This window comes from Sphaeramia orbicularis, chromosome 8, assembly GCF_902148855.1.
Source record: "Sphaeramia orbicularis chromosome 8, fSphaOr1.1, whole genome shotgun sequence".
Taxonomy (NCBI): Eukaryota; Metazoa; Chordata; class Actinopteri; order Kurtiformes; family Apogonidae; genus Sphaeramia; species Sphaeramia orbicularis.
The window spans coordinates 40,871,136-40,892,635 of record NC_043964.1 but is presented as its reverse complement, the minus strand read 5'-3'; the positions used below and the strand labels follow the sequence as shown (position 1 = coordinate 40,892,635).

The window sequence follows — 21,500 nt, the reverse complement described above, 5'->3', positions numbered from 1 at the left end:
TCTGTCTGTATATCTGTCTGTCTATCTGCCACCGCCGCTTCCTTCTTGTCAGCCAGGTCCTCATGAACACACTTCAGAGATCTGAGGGGGTTTCCGGTGTGACGACTTCAGTTTCCCCTTTCAGTCCACACTAACGCATAACATCATCTGCTTTCTGAGGCTTGATCAGCTGTTATATTCACATGCTTCAAAATATCATTTTGTATTCTGCATTTCTGTGTGAACACTTCATCGTGCAACACTGCCATGTTGTATCTGTTTTTTCATTTCTGATTGTAAAGTGATTTTTATATCAGTATTTTATTATTTTTATTATTTTATCAGTAACTTACACTATTTTTACTAAATGCTGCTGACAGTTGGGGACCTGAGTACAATATTTCGTTTCTGTATATTTTTATATGCTGAAATGACAAATAAACTTGAATCTGATCTGATCTGAATTCTTATCACAATAGAAACATATCCAGCATAATCAGGTTTTACCACATAAATAGACTTATCGGTGGTAAATCAACCACATGCTTTAGGGTAACAGCACAGACGCATGTTTCCTTTAGGTTTTGTGCCTCAGAAGCAGATCCGACTCATTCTTAACGTGTGCTCTGTTTTCCTGTAAGTGCTTTTATTCTGCCCACACAACCAACTTGAGGCTGGAGTGAAAGTGTCATCAAAGTGAGTCTGTGAAGGTGAATGAGCTGCACCCACTTTTTTGAGTGGGTTTAGGGAAATCACGGTCATGTGGTGTAAAACTTTTGCTAAATATGATGATCAGATAAAACCTTATAAGATCTTATATCCTCACAGAAGTGACAAAAAATGACAAAAATTGACAAAAGCTTGTTCTGATGAAACAGTTTTTACTGTTTGCAGAATAAATCAATGAGAAGGAAAGAAAGACAGAAAGAAACAAAGAAATTTAGTAAAAAGTAGTAAATCTACAGATCACCATCACAATTTATTATAAATACTCTTATTTGATAATAATAATAATAATAATAATAATAATAATAATAATAATAATAATAATAATGGATTAGATTTATATAGCACTTTTCTATGAACGCATACTCAAAGCACGTGCAGAGGATCCAATTATTCATTCACTCTCACATCCTCCCTCTGGTGGTGGTAAACTACATTTGTAGCCACAGTTGCCCTGGGACAGACCGACGGGAGCGTGGCTGCCAATCTCCGCCTACGGCCTCTCCGACCACCACCAAACATTCATACACCAGTGTGAGTAGCAGCACTTGGAGGCAAGGAGGGTAAAGTCTCTTGCCCAAGGACACAACAGCACATGGACAGAGCAGGATTCAAACTGCCAACCCTTCAGTTATTGGACGACCCGCTCTACCATCTGAGCCATATTTGAATACTTTCACTGCAAAAATGAAAATCTTACCAAGTGTATTTTTATCATTTCTAGTCAAAATATCTCATCACACTTGAATAAGACATAATCACCTAAAGAGTAACTTTTCAGTGAGATATAAAAACTTATTTTTAGACAATAGATCTTGAAAATCTTATTTCAAGAAATCTTACCAAGATAATTTTCGCTTCTTCTACTGGCAGCTTTTTTTTTTTTTTTTTGCTTAATTCAAGATTTTTTTTGCTTAATTCAAACAAAAAAATCTGCCAATGAAACAAGTGAAAATTATCTTGGTAAGATTTCTTGAACCAAGTGTTTCAAGATCTATTGTCTAAAAATAAGTTCTTATATATCACTGAAAAGTTACTCTTTGGGTGATTATGTCTTATTTTAAGCGCAATGAGATATTTTAACTAGAAATGAGAAAAATACGCTTGGTAAGATTTTGATTTTTGCAGTGGATGTCTAATTTGTCTAAATTTTCTATGTCTAATGAAATGAAATATATCGTATGTGTACTGTGTATTTTTAGTGGATTGAGGGTGAAGCATTGAGGTAAATGAAGAATAAACACAACAAATTTTTGCATAAAAATAAACTTTACTTGTAAAAATGTTTGTTTTCATCTGCTCCTCTAGTTTTTGTTTTGTCCGAAATCAGTTAACATCAGTCAGTCGTATAATTTTGGTATTATTATTACTTTTATTTATTTATTTATTTAATATATATTTTTAAATTAATTAATTTATTTTTTTGTCTTGTTCAGCATCATAACAGCAGTATGGCAGTCTGGCTGCCTTTTTGTGCTGAATAAATGTGCTTTGCCAAGAGAAACTTCCTAAAGTATATGAGGCTTCCCTTGATATTCTACCGTCTTTAGTATGAGTTTTGTAGAACTACATTTCAATGCCGGACCTGACATGAAGGAACAGGAGGAAGGAGAAGAAAGAGGGAGGAGAGAAAGAGAGAGTGAAGGAGGGAGAAAAAGGAAGAAGAAGGTGGCGAAAACCCTCACAAGGAAATGCCAACACAATTTTGGTAGAATTTTGATGTTCATAGCACACCCAAACATCGCCTTCACATCAGAACCTACATCTGTTTTCATTTTCACCTCATAATTAAATTAGAAACAGAACTTTGACTCAGACTTAAGGTTTTACTCATCTTTTGCTGAAGCATTAACTGTTTCCTCCAAAGTGCACTCCTTGAAGCTCTGTGTCTTACGTCAGAATGTGGATCTTCCTTTCAGTCTGCACACTGCCCTGCCATGTGCATTTGAACTACAGCAGCAGATAATGCATTTGATGTTATGTTACTATGATGTTTAAATCTTCATGGCAGTGGATTTTTCTGACAGGTGCAGCGGTGTGTGACTTGCTTTAGATGACGCTTTACATTATAGGCTGATCGAAGTCTCGTTTTGAAAGCCATGAAAAACAAAAGAAAAACATCATTCTGACATACACCCAAAACATGCAAAATGTAAAGGACATTTTAAGGCCACTGGAACATAGATGTGCAGAATCAAGTGTTTTTCTGAATCACCAGAATAATCACTTTTTGGTTTTTTTGAGGTTTTTTTGTATTGTATGATGTTTTCTGCCGCTGCATTTACTGTTCCTCTTCAGTGGAACCACATGATATTTGGAAGCTTCAGTAAATCAACTATTTGTCTGTCTCTCTGAGTTCCTGCTTGTAAACTTCACCACCCCAGTCTGAGTAAAGTTGATGATTAAAGATGCACAGTGACCAAGCCCTTATTTCAGCTGCTGCTTACTCAGTTTCAGTAACGCATGTCCTGCCCTTTGTGTGTAATGACATTTAAAGGCTTCATTTTGTTTTTTATCTTAACTGCTTATCAAGTCAGATCACATGTAGACATATTTTTAGAAGTGAGCTACACATGGTAGAAAAAATAAAGGAAAATCACTCTGTGCTTAATTCTACAGGTTAAGGGATTCATTCACTGACATAGAACTGTCACTGTTAGCGAATCAGTGTGGGTTCAGCATTTGCCATAACAACTTGGAAAAACTAGAATAGCTTCTTTCTCTAGAGACCTTAAAAAAAACCCTTCCTCTCATTCTCAGAAACAATGAGGAACTTGCCAATCAACTTGCTGATCTTTGCACATCAGTTTCTTGAGGTTTATTAGTGTCACAAATGGCATATGGTCAAAAAAAAGGACAAAAGTTCTCACACATTTGTGTCTTGAATGATACACAATGATGCATCGGAGGATATGAGCAATTTAACTAGATTTAAACTAGAATGTTACATTATGAGGCATTCTAACATCAATAAATAGAATAGAATAGAATAGAATAGAATAGAATAGAAAAGAAAAGATCAGACTTTATTCATCCCACCATGGGGAAATTTCACAGTTAACAGCAGAAACATACAAGCAAATGCAGAGAAAAGACAAATGAAAAAAAACACAAAGTGAAATATAAGAGACAGATAAGATTAAGATTTTTTTTTTTTTTTTTTTTTTAATTTGAATAGTATTTACATATTTACCTTGTGGTTGCACAGGCACATGGTGTGACATGGGGGGGGGGGGGGTTACTGTGAACTGTTGCACAGTCTGATGGCTGTGCACAGTAAAAAAAAAAAAAAAAAAAAGAGATGTCTAAAAACAAGATAAAAACATTAAATCTGAAGAAAAAGGTACTCAAAACAAGTGAAACATTTGTCCATGCAGCAAGATAATTTCACTTGACAAGATTCTTTTAAACTAAAATCATTAAATCTAGAAATAAGCATGTCTACAGATATATGAACACTTAAAATAAGAAATTAACTCTTAAAACATGATAAATTATCAAACACTTCTAAATGTTTTTTTTTTTTTTTTTTAATTATACATTTACACACATGTGCCTAGATATATGGAACCACACAGACACAATACCAAAAATAAATAAATAAATAAAAAATAAAATTATACAACAAACCTACAAACCCAAAATAACAACAACAAGATAAACAATATTATCAACTCCTCGTTACAATACTCAGGGCTGATTACGAGTTAATATAATGTATAATAACAAATTTCTCTGTCAAAAGGACATAGGAGACAGCAGGACACTCTTGCTGACAGTAGAGAGAAAAGGATTCCATTGTTGGTAAAACAAATTAATTCGTCTACTAACACTTCTAAATCTGAGTTTGTTTTTTGTTTTTTTTCTGGGTAAGAACCAAATAATTTGCAGTGCGTGTGGGGAGAATACATGGCTGAATAGAATAGAATAGAATAGAATAGAATAGAATAGAATAGAATAGAATAGAATAGAATAGAATAGAAACCCCTCAGTCACACACAAGCATACATTCTATTTTGCACTGATCCCTTTAAAACATTCATTCATCAGATGTGTTTTTCTGTACTGAGTGCGGTGACTGCTGTTGGGTAAAATCTGTTTGTCCATTGGGACTGAAAGTAGAGTATTATTGGAGAGTAGCTTAAGTTCAACACATGATAATAATCAGTGTTCACCAGGTTCTCATACAGGAAACGCCGTGATATAAAAGAGGCACATGTGTTAACAGATACTCAACACTTTCCTCATTCTATTTAGACTCTTTCATGAGAGTTTAGGACAGGGGTGTCAAGCATGCGGCCCACTAAAGGGTCCAGTTCAACCCCTGGGATGTTTTTACCAAGTGCAAAAATTCCACAGTCTTGAATTGAATTAAGAAAAAAAAAGAGCTTGAATTAAGGGAAAAATCTTGAATTAAGCCAAAAAAAAAAAAAAAAAAAAATCTTCAATTAAGTAAAAAAAAAAGAAGAAAAAAAATCTTGAATTAAGCCAAAAAAAAACCATCTTCAATTAAGTAAAAAAAATCTTCAATTAAGCCCAAAAAAATCTCAAATTTAGCAAAAAATCTTGAATTAAGCCCCCCCAAAAAACTTGAATTAAGTAAAGACAAATCTTGAATTAAGCAAAAAAAAAAAAAAAAAATTTCAGTTGAGTAAAAAAAAATCTTGAATTAAGCAAAAAAAAAAAAAAAAAAAAATCTTCAATTAAGTAAAAAAAATCTTGAATTAAGCCAAAAAACCAAAAAACAAATCTTCAATTAAGTAAAAAAAAAAAAAAATCTTGAATTAAGCCAAAAAAAAATGTAGAATAAAAAACTTATTTATTTATTTTTTTGTTTTAGTGCAAAAAATAACATTAAATTATGAAAATTTTTACATTTACAAACCATCCTGAAACAATTAAATGTGAGTAACCTGAACAAATATGAACAACCTGAAATGTCTAAAGAAAATTAACTACAATTTTAACCATTTTTCTGCCTGTGACTAAGTGTTTAGTGTCTTTGTAGATCTGATCCATAATGCACATATAGAAACGATAAGTTGAGGAATAATATTATTAGAATTGCACTAAATTTTCTTATGTTTTTTTATTTAAATTTCAGGGTTTTTTTTGGGTTTTTTTTTTTTGGATAGTTTATAAAAGTAAGCATTTTCATTATTTAATGTTTTTTTTACACTAAAACAAAGACAAAAATTTGGAGTTGTCATTATTTATAGGTTATTATGTTATTATTTTTCTGGTTTGGCCCACTGCAGATCAAATTTAGCTGAATATGGCCCCTGAACTAAAATGAGTGTGACACCCCTGGTTTAGATTTAAATATGTGATGATGACCTTAAAAGGAACCATTTTTGTCCACTTCTCAACCAGTCACGTCGTAGCATCATTTCTACCTCAACTGTGCCACCTATAGACTACAAACTAAAGCTGTTCACTGTTTCCTGCTTAACCTGCCTCCTGTGTTGGCTTTCTGTTATCATCTCTTAAGTTAACAAGTCGGTTTTGACCCATGTATTAAATCAGCTGTAAAATACACTAAAAACAATTATCTACCATCCAATTTGTTTCTCATCTCTTGGTTACCTTGTCAGGCTTCCTTATCCATGAAAATATTGGTTTTAATATTTTTGGTGTTAGCCTCTGGGCCTTTTTTTTTTGTCAGTATACCCCTCAAGAGGGAGAGGAGCCGGCTGTCAGTGTGTTGGCTGACAGTGCACTTATGATTTCAGTTTTGGCTCTAATTATTGCTTTATAACAGTGGATCCAAACCTTTTTTGGCTTGTGACCCCATTTTTTTTTTTTTTTTTTTAATTCTCTTTATTGAGTTTTTTCACATAGTAACAAAAACGTGTTCATGTATATTCATTGTGCTCAATGCAACAAAAATAAGAACACGCAGTAAAACAAAAAGCACACAAATAATAGCAAACACTGAACATCAAAAAACCAAACTGGGGACATCATATATTGCCCATCCTAAGTTGTTTACAAATTTGCATTATTAAAATAATCAATGAAAGGTTGCCATGTTGAGTGGAATGCATTTAATTTCCCTTTTAATGAAAATTTAATTTTTTCCAATTGTAAGTGTTTCATTACTTCTCTCATTAAGGCTGAATGGGCAGGGGGAGTTTTTTGTTTCCAATTTAATAGGATTAATCTTCGCGCTAGCAACACCACAAAAAACATCATATTGTTTTGGTTGTTAGAAAGTTCTACAGAATCGTGACCCCATTTTAACATCACAAATTTCTGGCAACCCCAGATATTCAAAACGGAGACATTTTCTTTGCTAAAATTAATTTGTTTTTGATCATGTAATAATTTGTTATACTATGTTGCAAATAAACTTTAATTTTAGACAACATTTAGGCCATATAATGCACATAATGCACCTTTTAAAACTTTTATAAGAAAAAGTGTGTGGTGATTTAATTATTGAATTTTTTATTCGTTTTTTTTTTTTTTTTTTCAATCAATTACTAGAAATTTCAGGTGACCCCATTTGAATTACAGGTGACCCCACATGGCGTCCCGACCCCAAGGTTGAAAAACACTGCTTTAAATCTTATTTTTATAACTGGGTCGAAACTGACCCTAACAACACAAAGGCCATCATTTCAACCAGAGCATTAACTTTTTCTTTTTTTTTTTTATCATTTTGTTGAAATAAAGGTTCCAGACAAAGTCAAAAAGCCTTGATGCAATAAACAAATTTTATGTGGTTCTTTTATGCATTTAAAACCAAAAATGGGTCGTTTTTTTTGCAGCTGTTTTTTTTTTTTTTATATTCATACAATTAACCTTTTACCTACATACGAAGAATCTGTCATAAATGGCAGCTGGAGATGCATGATGGATACATTCTTAAGTGTACTGTTAGATTGTCTTTTTAATATCAGTAGAGAAAATACGCTTGCAGCTTTCCAGGTATTAGGCAAATGTCATTGTTCTTAGAGTTTTAGGATACTGAATACAAGAGGTTTGGAATGAGATTTGTCCAATTATGTAACCAACGCATTACCTCTGGGGATTTCTATTTGACTGATTTTCTCTCTGTTTTAGTCAACGGTAAATAACATCACCCACAGACCTTTGCTTTCAAAAGCCCCAAATGAACAGAGGATTCCACAGTGTCAACAGCCACTCTGTGTTTTCACTTGGATTTAATACAAAGTGGAAAAATAAAACACACTTTAAAGTAATTGCACTTGAAAGAACAATAATCAGTTTAAAGTGGTAGCTGTGACTTCCCCTCTATAATTAGACATAATTCATTCGACTGTGTCACAATGGAACAGGAAACGTTCTACTTCCTTTTCATCACTTGTAGCAACACCACCTTGCATCCTGTTCTGCATCCCTACTGGCAAATGTGCAAGAACGACAAGAATGAATGAAATCGGAGAAGGGTTTGCTTAAAAAAATCATTAAAGCGTGTTCACATGTACAATGACAAACTGGAAGTTACAGTAATTGATCAGTTTTTATGAGCACGGCGAAGGGTTGTATTACTTGTGCTTGATGCTATGAATAGAGTTGCTGGAGTCATCTTTTTCAGCAAATATGCACAAACTATGCAACAGTTAACTGGATTTGCATATAAAACACAGTCAGAGATTATAGCATAATGTGTAAAGGACTGTTTTAGGGGGAAGTGGAAAGCAATCTCTTTTAGGAAGACACAAAATTATGTATATACTTGAAAGCAGACAGTTTGATCTGCACAGACTGAACACTTTATATGAAATCAAGAAACATTAACTGTGTTTTTTTCATAGGGAAAAACAAAATGTCAACTTTAGTAAATAAATGAAAATAAATCCTTCTTACTGGTATGAAAACTGCTAAATCAGTGCAGCGATGGCATTTATACACAGCATGAACTGAATGATTGGAGCAATCTGTTGTTGTTGACTAATGGCGCTGCTTCCACCGCTGCATCGCCATCATCCTGCTGGTGTAAAATTAAATACTCTTTGAGGCTAATGAGAATGTAATGTAAATTAATGAGATCAATAGTGTATGTGAGAGAGAAGGAGGGGGCTCTAGAGCGGTAGAAAGGGAAAGTCAATTATTGGACTCTTTATTAAAAAAGGCATACTTGTCCAATATAGATAGACTATAGTAATTATAAAGTAGCTGTGGTTAATCTGGGCTGAGTGCTCTGGGCTGATAAACAGCTGGAGGAGACACAGCTTACTCTCTTTATCATGTCTCATTCAGCCTTTCCTTTTGTGTCTCCTTCTATCACAGGACACACACATAGTGAGTTGCATTCACACACACACACACACACACACACACACACACACACACACACACACACACACTGACATTGTGTTATTGCTGCCACAGTCCATTACTGCCTGTTTCCCCGATATCACTTGAGAGCAATAAATAAATGGCGAGAGGGAAAATCACATTGAAATTTATGTCAGCACCAGTGCATCCACTGTAATGACATGTGCACTTAACAATGCATGTAATAGCCTGCAAGCAACGACAGTCAGAACCCTTATGTTTGTCAGTTTCTCCTCTAAATAACAGTACACAAAGCCTAAATGATTAATAAGCCTCGGTCACAAAAATCTGTTTTTATGTTGTTGTTTTTTTAAGTTGTTGCTGACAAAGGTTGGGCTCTTAAACCATTGCCAGTGTTTTTCTAATAATGAAAATAATTTGAAAAAAAAAAAAAAAAAAATTAAATGAATAAATAAATAAATGTTGAAAATCATACTTAGCTGACTGCCTTCAACTTTATCTCTAAAAGTAGTTAGTATTGTACACTGTTGCAGCTGCAGATGAACAAAAGAGAGGCTTTGAGGATATTAAAGGTGGGGATTTTAATATACAACCTGCAGAAAAGTCCACTACTGACAAATTGTTTAATAAACTGTTTTTTCATGAATGTCGGCAATGGAGCTTAGAGTTAGTTCAGGTCAGAACCTTTGACATCCTTTAATTCATGATTTGATTTTCAATTTGCACTGTTATTCTGAGTAAAATAAAGTTGGTTTTATGTAAAAGAAAGAACTTTTTGTCTTTTTCCTATCACAAATTTACAGGGGTTAATTTTGACCCATGACACCACAGATGCCACTAAGGTTAACAATGTTAAATAAAATAAATAAATAAATACAAGCATGTTTTTGGTAGGTGTGCTCTAATATTAGTTTGTTAGACTTAGATAATATACTCACCCATTGTGTTCAATAACGGAAATATGATTAGTGAATTTAAACAGTTTTTTAACTTGAAAACGAATGGAATATTGTAAGATAAAAGGCTTATGGGGCTGGGACCCCCCTGCACCTTTCTGGCACTAGGGACACTGTCCAGTTTATTTTTCAGATGGAGGCAAGCTGATCAGTCACACCTGTGACAGGTGAGACTCACCTATTTAAGCAGCTCAACAAAGACGTTCATTCTGTCTCGTGGGCCTGCTCTCTGGTGTGGTCTCTCTGCTCAGGTCCATCCTGCCCTGCTCCGTCTGCCACTGCTGCTCTCAGCTGGCTTTCTGCTGTTGCGCTTGTATTTAGTTGTTGTTAATTTGAGTTAATAAATTATCCTTTTGACTTATACCACCTCGTTTGTCTCCCTTTTTGTCACAGTCTCAGAGCCGGGTAGTGACAGGGGCCAAAACAAATGCATTTAAAACAGGGTTTACATGGATATGAATGTGTGCTAAAGCACTTCTACACAGAGATCCCAGAAAAAAGGTGAGATGGTGATCCCACCTTTTTTCCACCATTGACCGACTTCCACAGCCAAGCCACAGGAGTAACAGAGGTGAGACAGGATGGACTTTTACACAGCGGACCTGTGATCTGGAATCAAAGGGGCGTTGACGCAGCGCAGCATGTAGTGTGATGTATAACTTGAGCATCAGAAATTCCCTGAGCATAACAGTGTTGCTAACCTCTCCAGAGTCTTTCACCGTTCCACAAATGTTAGCATGGATAGAGTCCTCTGCCCGAAGCGACAACAGCTCACAGATCTCGGCGTCTCCCCAGTTCGACATCTTTCTGGTTGTGTTGGTATGTTTGTTTACTGTACACGTTCATTTTGTGGGGTCGCACACACAATATGTCATCAAAACGTCACACCTTGGTTGCAGAACAAGAGGTGTTCCTTTTACACAGCATTCCACAATCATGATTCCACCTTTATCACAGCTCTGTTACTACCTCCAGAGGCGTTACAAAGCCATGATAAAGATGGGACCAAATGATCTCACCGTTTTGTTTACACAGACGTCGTTCCAGAATAAAAGTGAAATATTTCAGAAACAGAAGTGCATGTAAAAGGGGTTTAAGTTAGCTATGAGGTGAAAAACAATGGATGAAAACTATTGGTTTTTGAATATTTTGGGCTGCATTAATTCATGGGTCAAATTTGACCCACTAGCACTAAAACTGTGGGCAGATTTCTAACATTTTACATGAAGAAAAAACAGCAACTACCTATATTGCACTAACATGTTAAATGCTGTTGTTGCCTAAAAAAACAAACAAACCAGAATATATTGGTGAATGTCAGGATCTTTGTGGAACTGCTTTAAGTGTTTATGTAGATCTCCATTAGCTCCAGGAAACCAGCAGCTGTTCTTTAATATGTCCAGAAGTGAAGACAGTTCCAGAGTAAGTGGAACACTGCTGAAAAAAACAAACACCAGGTTTACTTTCTCTTTAAACATCGTTAATTCTTGTGTCATTAATTTGGTTTTATTTATTTTACTTCTGTTTATTGAGCAAAACATTTTTCTTTTTGGCTTGACAAACAGATCAAATAGCTGCGGTTAATAAGTTACAAACTTTTTGCCCTTCAAGAGGGATGTGGTATCTCCTTAGGATATAAACTTGCACAAATATTTCATGACTTGTCAGATATATATAATTTTCATCTTGTGTCTTTGTGTCATTGTACTTTCATGTATTTTTCATCATCTTAACATATCTGAAATTTAAATATATCTTTCATAACTTCCATATTTATAATCTCTTCTTCTATTTCAATTGGTCAAATTAACTCTCAGATTATATTTTTAACATATAAAGTATCTTCTGTTGCCATTTGATCCAATAAAAGCATCTCCATAACCCACTTTGAGTCGACTCAAAGTTTAGGAAACACTTAGTTACACTAACAAGAACATCGAATGATTTTAGCAAATATTTGACAGTTAGTCACCATGTCAGTGGGCTAATACTGACTTCCTAAGCTCCACTTTTTTGTCCAAATATAGTCACATCTGGCTCCCAGAAGCCAAGATGCAAACTCTTAGCTTCATATTGGCAGTTCACAGAGTGATAAAATGACAATGGCTCCATCCACTTCCTCTTTACAGTCTGCAGTTCATAGTCAGCACAGTTTAAATAACTTACACAGTTAAATAGCATTAGAACCCACTCACCAAAGAATATATGAATTACTGAAGTTGTGCTCTTTGTCAATGATAATTCTTAAACATATTTTGTTGTGTAGTATAACATGTAATTGATTTCCCATTTTAGTTACCAGTCTCTGAATCTGTTTGTGGATGTTCAGACTGAGACTGAGTGTGGAGCTGAAAAAATGTCCAAACATCAAACAGTTTAAAAACAAATACAAACAAATGATTTTTACAAATTACAGAGAGGAAAGGGCCTGAGGGGGGAATCCGGTTGTTTTTCATAGTGGGGCTGTGCCATATATGTGCTGATAATATCCAGTTTAAATATGGATATATGATTATATTATTACTATATTACTATAGAGGACAATATAGAATGTTATATGTATTATATGATATGTGTATATGTGTTTTTGTTTGTTTTGTTTTTATTTTATAGTTTTTATTAATATCTGGAAAGATAAGTTGTAAATGGGTATTATCATATTAGTGTATATAGGAAAAAGGATGTATGATATTGTTATGCTACTACTATTATTATTATTATTATTATTATTATTATTATTATATTGATATTCATTCAAAATAATAATCGCTACATAGTGATCATAAGGAATAGTAATTGGGGGTAGGAGTGTATAAGTTTTTACTTCTTCCTACTCCTTTTCGAGCACGTATAATTCAATTTCCTTTGTTTTCTTTATATTATTATTATTATTATTATTATTATTATTAATAATAATAATAATAATAATAATAATAATAATAATAATAATAATAATAATAACAACAACAACAATAATATTTATGTATTTATTTTTGTGGTTTGTTTGCTTATCAATCATTTATATACCAGTACTTATATTTTGCTGGTTGATTTTGTTTTTATTTTATTGTCTACATGTTTGAAATAAAGATTTCACTTCATTTCATTTCATACTGATATTTAATGACATCTAGTGGTGAATATGTAGATTGAAACTGAACATCCACATGCTCCCCTACTGTGGTTGCAAAAAACATGAAGTTCTTTTTTCACATTTGGTGTTTGTAAGTAGTCGCCATCGATCCAAACCGCCATTGTGGGCCTATCAACGAAACATCAACGAAGCAGGGTGCCCACCTGAAGACCCCAGTGAAGCTTTTACCCCTACCCCACTCACCACCAAGTGCTGATCAATTAGGGATTGTAATACCAAGTCCTATTAGCTCAACTTGTCCATTGTGGGTCAGTTTAGATAAGGGGATATTGAACCCAGTCCACACTCAGACATATTAAGTGATGGTAGAGTACAGTGTCTGAAGTCACCTGCTTTAAAATGGAAAAGAAAGAAACTTTGGTGACACAACATGAAAGGAAGCTCACTCCCTATGAAGATGTAAATGGCTCAGTCGAAGGTAAAGAAAACATAACTGCTCTTGTTGCCATGTCAGTGTACAGTACAATGAAACATATTTATGATCATCATATTCTTTTTCTGTGATTAGATCCTTTTATATCCTTGTGAATCTTATGGACTGTAGCTTTAAGGAGAATTGTTCTTCAGAAAGGCTGGTGAATGAGGCCAAGTCAGACATTTCCTTCAGTTTTACTGTAGAAGAACATGTGGTGCAGTCGCTTCCTGTTTTATTGCCCGTGGTGCTTGTGCAGGACTGGCAGCCACGGTCTGTTCTGGGATGTTGAAGCTGCAGCTCTGGAGTCAACAGAAACATACAGTAGCTTGTAAAGCAAAATCCTTCAAAGCTGGAACTGTGCCCATAACTCTTCCTCTCCTCTCTCTCTTTCTGTCTATCATTCTGGTTGTCCCTTCATTTTTTGGATAAATATTTTTTTTGCTCTGTTTCCAGTCCACATCCCTGCACACACAGATGTACATGCACCACTGAAAGGTGATTTGGGTAGAGTCTCGCAGGGGTGAATCCCATGGCACAACACATTACTGTGTGGAAAACAAAGTTCCAGGCAAGCCTTAGGGCATTCTAGTTCTGTTTTAAGCTCTGAATTTGGCAGAGTTTCATAAAAATGGACAGCAGTGTGTTTAAATAGCTGAGTGAAGACATTTTTAACAGGGCAGACAAGAAGTCCCAGGATTAGACTTAACATTCACTCTGCTGAAGTGTCCTTGAGCAAATGAGTCACTGGCTCCAAATGGATGGAGCTCCAGAGGACTGGATCTGACCCAGACCTCTGACACCGAACACAAAAGAGGCTTTCCTCCTCAATAAGCCACATCTGTATTACCCAGGGCTCTCTGATGGTCCTGAATGACCCTGTACCCGTAATGTGAGATCCAAACCTTTATCTCACTGTACTGTGATGTACATTTAGGTCACATGTATTCAGTAACATGATCTATACATCAGCTGATATCCCCCTAACTGGAAAGAACGTAACAGATCAGTGGATTTTCACTATGTGATAATCCTCCATTCAGGCTTTTCCATTCTTTCTGTCTTACCATCTCTCCTCTTCACCACTCATTCACCCCTCACTGCATTTACCCAGAGGGCAATCTGCTCCTCATCTTCTCCTCTCCACACACCCAGTTTAATGCCCTCTGTCCTCACCCCTTCCCTATCTTTTCATCCCCTCTGCTTCCTTTCTCTTCCAGCCTCCCGTCCACTGCCTCTGTAAGTTATTGCTCCAAAGTTAATTGCAGTATCCATAGCGCAACACACCAACACTGGATTGGATTACAGTGTGATTTAATGGATGGAAGGACATTTTTTCCACTTTAAAATTGATCCTCTCTGTGGTTGATGCGGGGGCCGTCGGCATGTGACGGCTTACATGAGTTGTACTTCTGTTTTTTTTTTTTTTTTTTTTTTTTTTTGAGGGGGAGCTGTAAAAGGTTACAACTTGTAACAGTAAAGTGATGTGAAACGGTTTTAATAATTTTCTTCAAAGAGCAAAATGTGAACATACTTGTTTCTTTGCCCACTGTGCTCTTTCTTATGTCCTTCATCACCTTTTTAGTTTAGCCTCCTTGTTTTTCCCCTTCATCACCTCCACCAACCACCTTTATCCATCTTTCTGAGTATCTGCATCCTTCTCTTTTCATTCTACCTCCTTTCTCCAACTTTCCTCTCCCTCCATTCCCTGCAATCCCTCCTCCTCCTCCTCCTCAAACATCACACAATCCCCTCCTATCCCAATCCGGTGCACCCTCGCTCCCTCCCTCCCTCTCCCTTTATCTCTCTCTCCCTCTCTCTTTCTCCCCTTCATCTCACCTCCAGCCAGCCCGAGCACCCTCTTCCTCCTCTTGGATCGCAGAGACGCTCGTCCACTTTCTCTTTTCTCTCTCTATCTCTCTGCTGTCTCTTTCCATCTTTGTGTCTCTCATCTCTTTATCTTTCTCTCTCTCTCTCTCTTTCGCTCTCTCTCTTTCTGTCTGTTCTCCACTTCTCTCCAGAAGCTCGCAGGCTCACTTGCCCACCACTCTTCCTCCAACCACTGAAGATTCAGAAGCACTCGGGACGCAGACCCTCTCTAGAGGTAAGTGTCTCTGAATGTGTGTGTGTGTGTGTGTGTGTTGGCTGAGCATACCTGCATGAGCTGCTGTTTTAAAATGCAAAGAAGATTGACTGGAACAGAAACATGTAAAGGAGACAGCAGTTCTGCAGTCTACTGGAAATTGTCATGAAAGAATAGCGGAAAAAAAACAGATGTGAAAGAGGTACGTATTTGTAGAAGATTGCAACGGTGATGATGTCAATGTTAAAGGTGATGCTGTGACAGGGGAAAAGTGATAAAGAAGCATGAAAAAGATGCAGCAGCCAAAATTGACTGCTGCATCAAAATAGACAAAAAGACTCAGAGAGAGTTCACAAAGATGGGAAGAGAGGCAAAATTGGAAATGAGGCCATTTGAAAAAAAAAAGAAAAAAAAAAAAAATCCAAAACATCAAAAATGAACTAGAGAGCAGCCAATACAGAGAGTGAGAGAAACATTCTAGGATAAGGAGGGAGGAAATAAGGCAGAGACAACGGGACGGTTTCCCCCCGTGTAGCAGCTGTATGCCTACAAACGCAGCAGTGCCTCCTCCTCCTCCTCTCCCGTAAAATCCCATTCACAAACAGGACCTGAAAACAGGCAGTGGTGATTGGTTCCCTGAGCGCTCTCTCTCTGTGTGTGTGTGTGTGTGTGTATGAAAAAAAGAAAGACAGAAAGAGAGAAAGAGAGAGAGATGGAGCAACGGAGAGGGAGGAGGAGGAGGTGGGGGGAGAAAACCCATTAGATTCCTGTGCGGGTGATGCTGAGGCTTCGGAGCTGAATGAAGCTGCAGGGTGTGTGCATGTACAGACTGTCCATTCTACACAATGATGCAGAAACGGGGAGTGATGTGGAGGACTGTGCAGACACCGGTGTGGCGTGTGAACACAGGAATGTTAGTTGTGAATTTTAAAACGTGAATCAATGTTTTTTTCATTGGGGCAAAATAACATCACAGGGACAGATTTAAGGACAGACCACAGGAATGATTTTACACCATAGTTAGAATGAGTTTATTTTTTCCCCCTAACTCTTTCTACCAGATTGCATCATTCACTGCTGTTCCACATTGTCATCCTTCTCCCCTGCCGCCGCCGCCGCCACCACCATCATCTCCCCAATCTCGCTGCCGCCAACCCTCTTAGATTAACAGATGCCCAAACAGCGACGCTCTCCTGCCTCCAGTGCTGGCCAATTATAAAGTGACATTTGTTTGGGGAAGGGAGGGGGGGAGGGTCTTGGTGTCAAGGGCGGGGAGGTGATGAAGATGAGAGATAGATGGAGGGATGAGGCAGAAGAGGAGATGAAGGTGGAAAGGTGGACTTCAGGTGCCTTCAAAGTGTCAGAAAGCGTGAGATTTTATGAGAAGTTCAGGAATAATGAGATGGCGTAAAAAAAAAAAAAAAAAGGGGGAGGACACATTTAGTGCATAGATAGAGAAACCGAGGGGAGAATAAGTGTGAGATGAGAGTTTGAGGGGAGGACTTAAATCAACCTCGCTTCAGAGAACAGATAATATATACCATTCAGAAAGAAAACCACTTTCCAGTTCAATAATAAGCTGGAACCTATAGAATTCATACAATCCAGCCTTGACCAGAACCATCTACCACCTCTATGGCCTTCAAACCTGGGCTCGCATCTCTTAAACCCACAATAATACATCTCCATAAACTTTATTACCTCTTTCCTGTGAGATATAAAAGTCCAGCTTGATGCATGGTAGCCTATCTTCACCTGATTTCATGGGAATTTGGTGATTTAACGAGCGTGCGGTTCTGTGGAGTGTGAAATACCCAGGTGTGATATGATGCTAATAAGGGAGGAGATTTCACAAAGTGGCTGCAGGATGTGTGTGTGTATGTGTGTGAGTGTGTGTGTGTGGGGGGGGATAGAAAGACCAAAAATGAATCAGAAAAGGGAATGAATGTGTGTAAGATGGGGCACGAAAGGCTAAAAAGAGAAACAGCACGTGGAGAGATGGGCTTGAACTCGGACATGTGCATTAAAAAGATGAAGCGGGAAAAAGAGATGTGAGAGGTGTTCGTGTGAAGCTGTGACCAACCAATAATCGGTGTGTTCAGGGAGGAGTGGAGCAGCAGAACGGGGGGAAATTTAGAACCAGTGTGAGTGGATGTGGGACCAGTGAACAGGGAAAGTACTGGGAGTTCATAGTGTGTGTGTGTGTGTGTGTGTGTGTGTGTGTGTGTGTGTGTGTGTGTGGTTTACTGTACGTGGTCTGAATGACTGAATCTGATCGACTGCAGGAGCTTAAGTGCTGCTAAGTTCTGGTCCGAGGCCTGATGCTGATGTGACTTGCCTGCAGGGAAAATAAAAACTGGCAGTGGCAGACCTCCAGAACTGTCAAAACCTTTATATGAAAATGAAAACAGCTAAATAAGATAAAACAGTGAGGGTGCAATAAGTCTTTATGTTCAAGGTTCAATTCAGACTTTTATTTTCTTTTTTTTTTTTTTTAAATGACCATGAATGTGCTTCTTTTTCACCTGAGAACCTCCTATAATCTGTCCCCTCTTGACGGTGCATGTCGGTGGAATGAAGTGCTCTCTCATGACCACATAATGACTCCTGATTCAGTCTATTATGAAGTAAATGAACCAAAGAAGGTTTACTTTGCGCACAGACTCTGTTTAGAGGCCATGCCCTTGCACTGGAGGAGGTGTCCAGTCCCAGGTGTGCAGAAAACACAACCATAAATTTACTAAACATTTATCTAAATAGGATAGAATAGAACAGAATAGAATAGAATAGAATAGAAAAGCATAATTAGAGTAGAACAGAACAGAAGAGAAGAGAATAGAATAGAACAGAATGGAATCGAACAGAACACAACAGAATAGAATAGAATAGAGAATAGAACACAATAGAACAGAATAGAATAGAACACAATAGAATAGAATAGAATAGAAAAGAGAATAGAACACAATAGAACAGAATAGAATAGAACACAATAGAACAGAATAGAATAGAATAGAATAGAGTACAAAAGAATAGAATACAACATCACAGAGTAGAATAGAATAAATTAGAATAGAACTGAATAGAATAGAATAGAATGGAATATAATACAAAAGAATAGAATACAACAGAACAGAATACAACAGAACAGAATAGAATAGAATAGAACATAATAGTACAGAACAGAATAGAATAGAAAAAACTAGAAAAGAATTGAATAAATCAGATTAGAATAGAACAGAACAGAATAGAATACAAAAGAATAAAATAAATTACAACAGAATCGAATCAAATCGAATATCTTTCTTGACACTGTAACAAGTCCTACAGAAGTGCCACCCAATCCGTGCATCAATTCTAAACTGAAACTATTAAATTGTTGAAAATGTGAGGTAGGATGGTGATAACGGTGCAGATTAATTCCTGACATGTTTCATCCTGATGACATTAAATGTTAAATGTTGTGACTTGTGCGATGCTTCACCCTCCTTACAAATGTGGCGTGAAAGTTTGACAATTGTGGAAACATCTGAGTGTAATACCACTGATGGCCACTAGAGGCTGGCTCCAGTTGATTTCCATTCCATTCCATTTGCAACTTCTCCCTAAAAAATCAAGTCAATAAATTAACAGATAACATCATGAAAAAGATTTACCCACTATCTATGTGGTGTATGTGAAATTACACACAATGAAAAAAACACAGTGTCAGTGGTTGTGATGGCGTTTCTGTGTAGGCATGTGATTAGACTTTGTGTTGTGTGATGGAGCCCACCACAGGGCCAGTTGCCCTCTGGTTGTCTATTTTTCCCTCCTCTGCTGTTCATTGTTCAGTGGAGACATGACTCTGACTGAGTAGGATGGAAGCCTGACAGTGGGTGGACTGGATAGGAAAACCACATTTTACTGGGAGAAAATGGTGGTTGTATGTGTGGGCTCCTGGTCGTAGGTGAGAGTGTATTGGAAAAGGGTCACATCATTATGAGTGATCAAATAAAAACATAGCATGTGGGCTAAAATCCATGGAAAAAACGCTTTGGGAAAATATCCATAAGCCTTTAGGATTAGTATTTTCTCTGCCGTATTCATTATGACCTTCACATGTTCATGATCATCTTCCACTATTCTTTAAACGTGTTGTCAGCATTCATTTTCTCTCCCTTTTCTTCCCTTCCTCCACCACCTGTGCGCTGATATGTAGCCGGTAGATGAGTTGTGACTGCTGTACATATGGTCACCTCGTCATCATGGTTCTTCTTCTGCAACTTAAGAGGTTGTCTGGATAATTAAAATCATATTCCCAGAGACGGGACAGAGGTCGCTCTCATAGAATTTGCATTTACACTGATTTTGTCACAGAAAGCGCGATTAACCCAAGGCATTAATTAAAATAGAAATTTTGATAAAACAAAATGAGGAAGAGGGTGTCACATGCTTTAGTGGAGATGGCTTCAGAGGAGGAGTATGGGGGGGGGGGTTCTGGCAATGCCAACAATAAATGATTGATCTGAGTGTACTTTGGCTTTGCATCAAATCGTAATTGCACTTTGGGCATAGCTTGTCATCCAAACATATGGTGTATAAACTGATCCATTTCAAAACCAAACCAAATCGCAGTGAAATTTTCCCATTGTGTTACTGCAGACCACAGCTATGTGTAATCTCATTGTAATTTGTCATTGAAGGATGTGCTACAATTACAGATTGCCTACAAAATACAGGGTTTTTTTTTGCTGCCAGTTTGCTGGAGTTCACATCCCACTTCCTTTAGGAATAGATTGTGGTTTGAATATTACCAAGTACATTATCTGCTATTTTTATTACATCCATTTCATCTTGGGGGCTTTTTCCATTTGTAATCTTTCACTATATGCTGTTGGTGCCTACAGCCTGGGGTGCCAATAACAGGGGGTAAACAGAGGTGGATAGAATAGCCAAACATTATACTCAAGTAAAAGTACTGTTACTTCAGAAAAATGCCTGGCTACATCTGATTGGTGGTACGGAGTCAAATGTAGCTAGTGGCTACGTCTGATTGGTGAAACACGGTCGTGAGTTTTTGGCAGAAGTCATTCTAACAAAACACAAGAAATGGTTTGTGCATTAACAAATGACCAAAAATAAAAGTAACGAGCGGAATGTATGCCAATTTAACGGAGAAGAAGTAGTGTTTTTTCTTCATAAATATACTCCAGCAAAAGTAAAAAGTACGTCGTATTAAAAGTACCCTTAAAAGTACAATTTATGTAAAAAGTTACTTAACCCTCCAGTATCCGGGTGCGCCTTTTATGCACACTTTGCACTTTATTTTAAAAAACTTCATATTATTTTTCACAATTTAAATAAGATTAGAATGCAAAAGTTGTTCATTTTTGCATGATCTTTAAAATTCTGGCCACAAACTAAAATTTGCACATTGTAAACAAAAGAAAATTACAAGACTAGCATCTCTCTCCCAAGAGTGCCTAAAACGTACTATTTCTTCCATTTGATATGTATGATTAGGGCTGACCTTGATTTACAAAAATAAAATCAAATTAGAGCAGAAAAATAAATTAATTTAAAAAGATTTAATAGTTTGATTTATAGGTGTGCATTTTACGCATACTTGGTGACAGACGCTAGTAGTTTTGAATATTTGACCTAGCGCCAAAAATAATAATGCAAATTAACCATTGTTTCCGTTAATCATTGACATATGCCAGGCTGCAAAAATCAAATAATGCGTGATCCACTTTTTATGTAGTATATTGAAAAAATAATAATTTTTTGTGTTTTTTGCATTAAAAAAAAAGGTTTGTTTATATTACAAACATGGCATTTAAAGGGTTAAAAATGTGACAATCATTGAGTATTTGGTGTTTTTTATTTACGGCTCAATTTGATGAAATAGAAAAAAAGTGTAAAAGAATTAAAAACAAACTG

At 36.6% G+C, this 21,500-nt stretch overlaps 1 protein-coding gene across 1 annotated transcript in view; it reads left to right on the top strand.

Annotated features, from left to right (window-relative positions):
• The first annotated feature begins 15,340 nt into the window (after positions 1-15,340).
• pvalb6 (parvalbumin 6) overlaps positions 15,341-21,500 on the top strand; it is a 78,842-nt gene continuing 72,682 nt past the window's right edge. The window contains exon 1 of the mRNA XM_030142156.1: positions 15,341-15,599. The gene's annotated coding sequence lies outside the window, so the exon portion shown is untranslated. The remainder of the gene's footprint in view (positions 15,600-21,500) is intronic.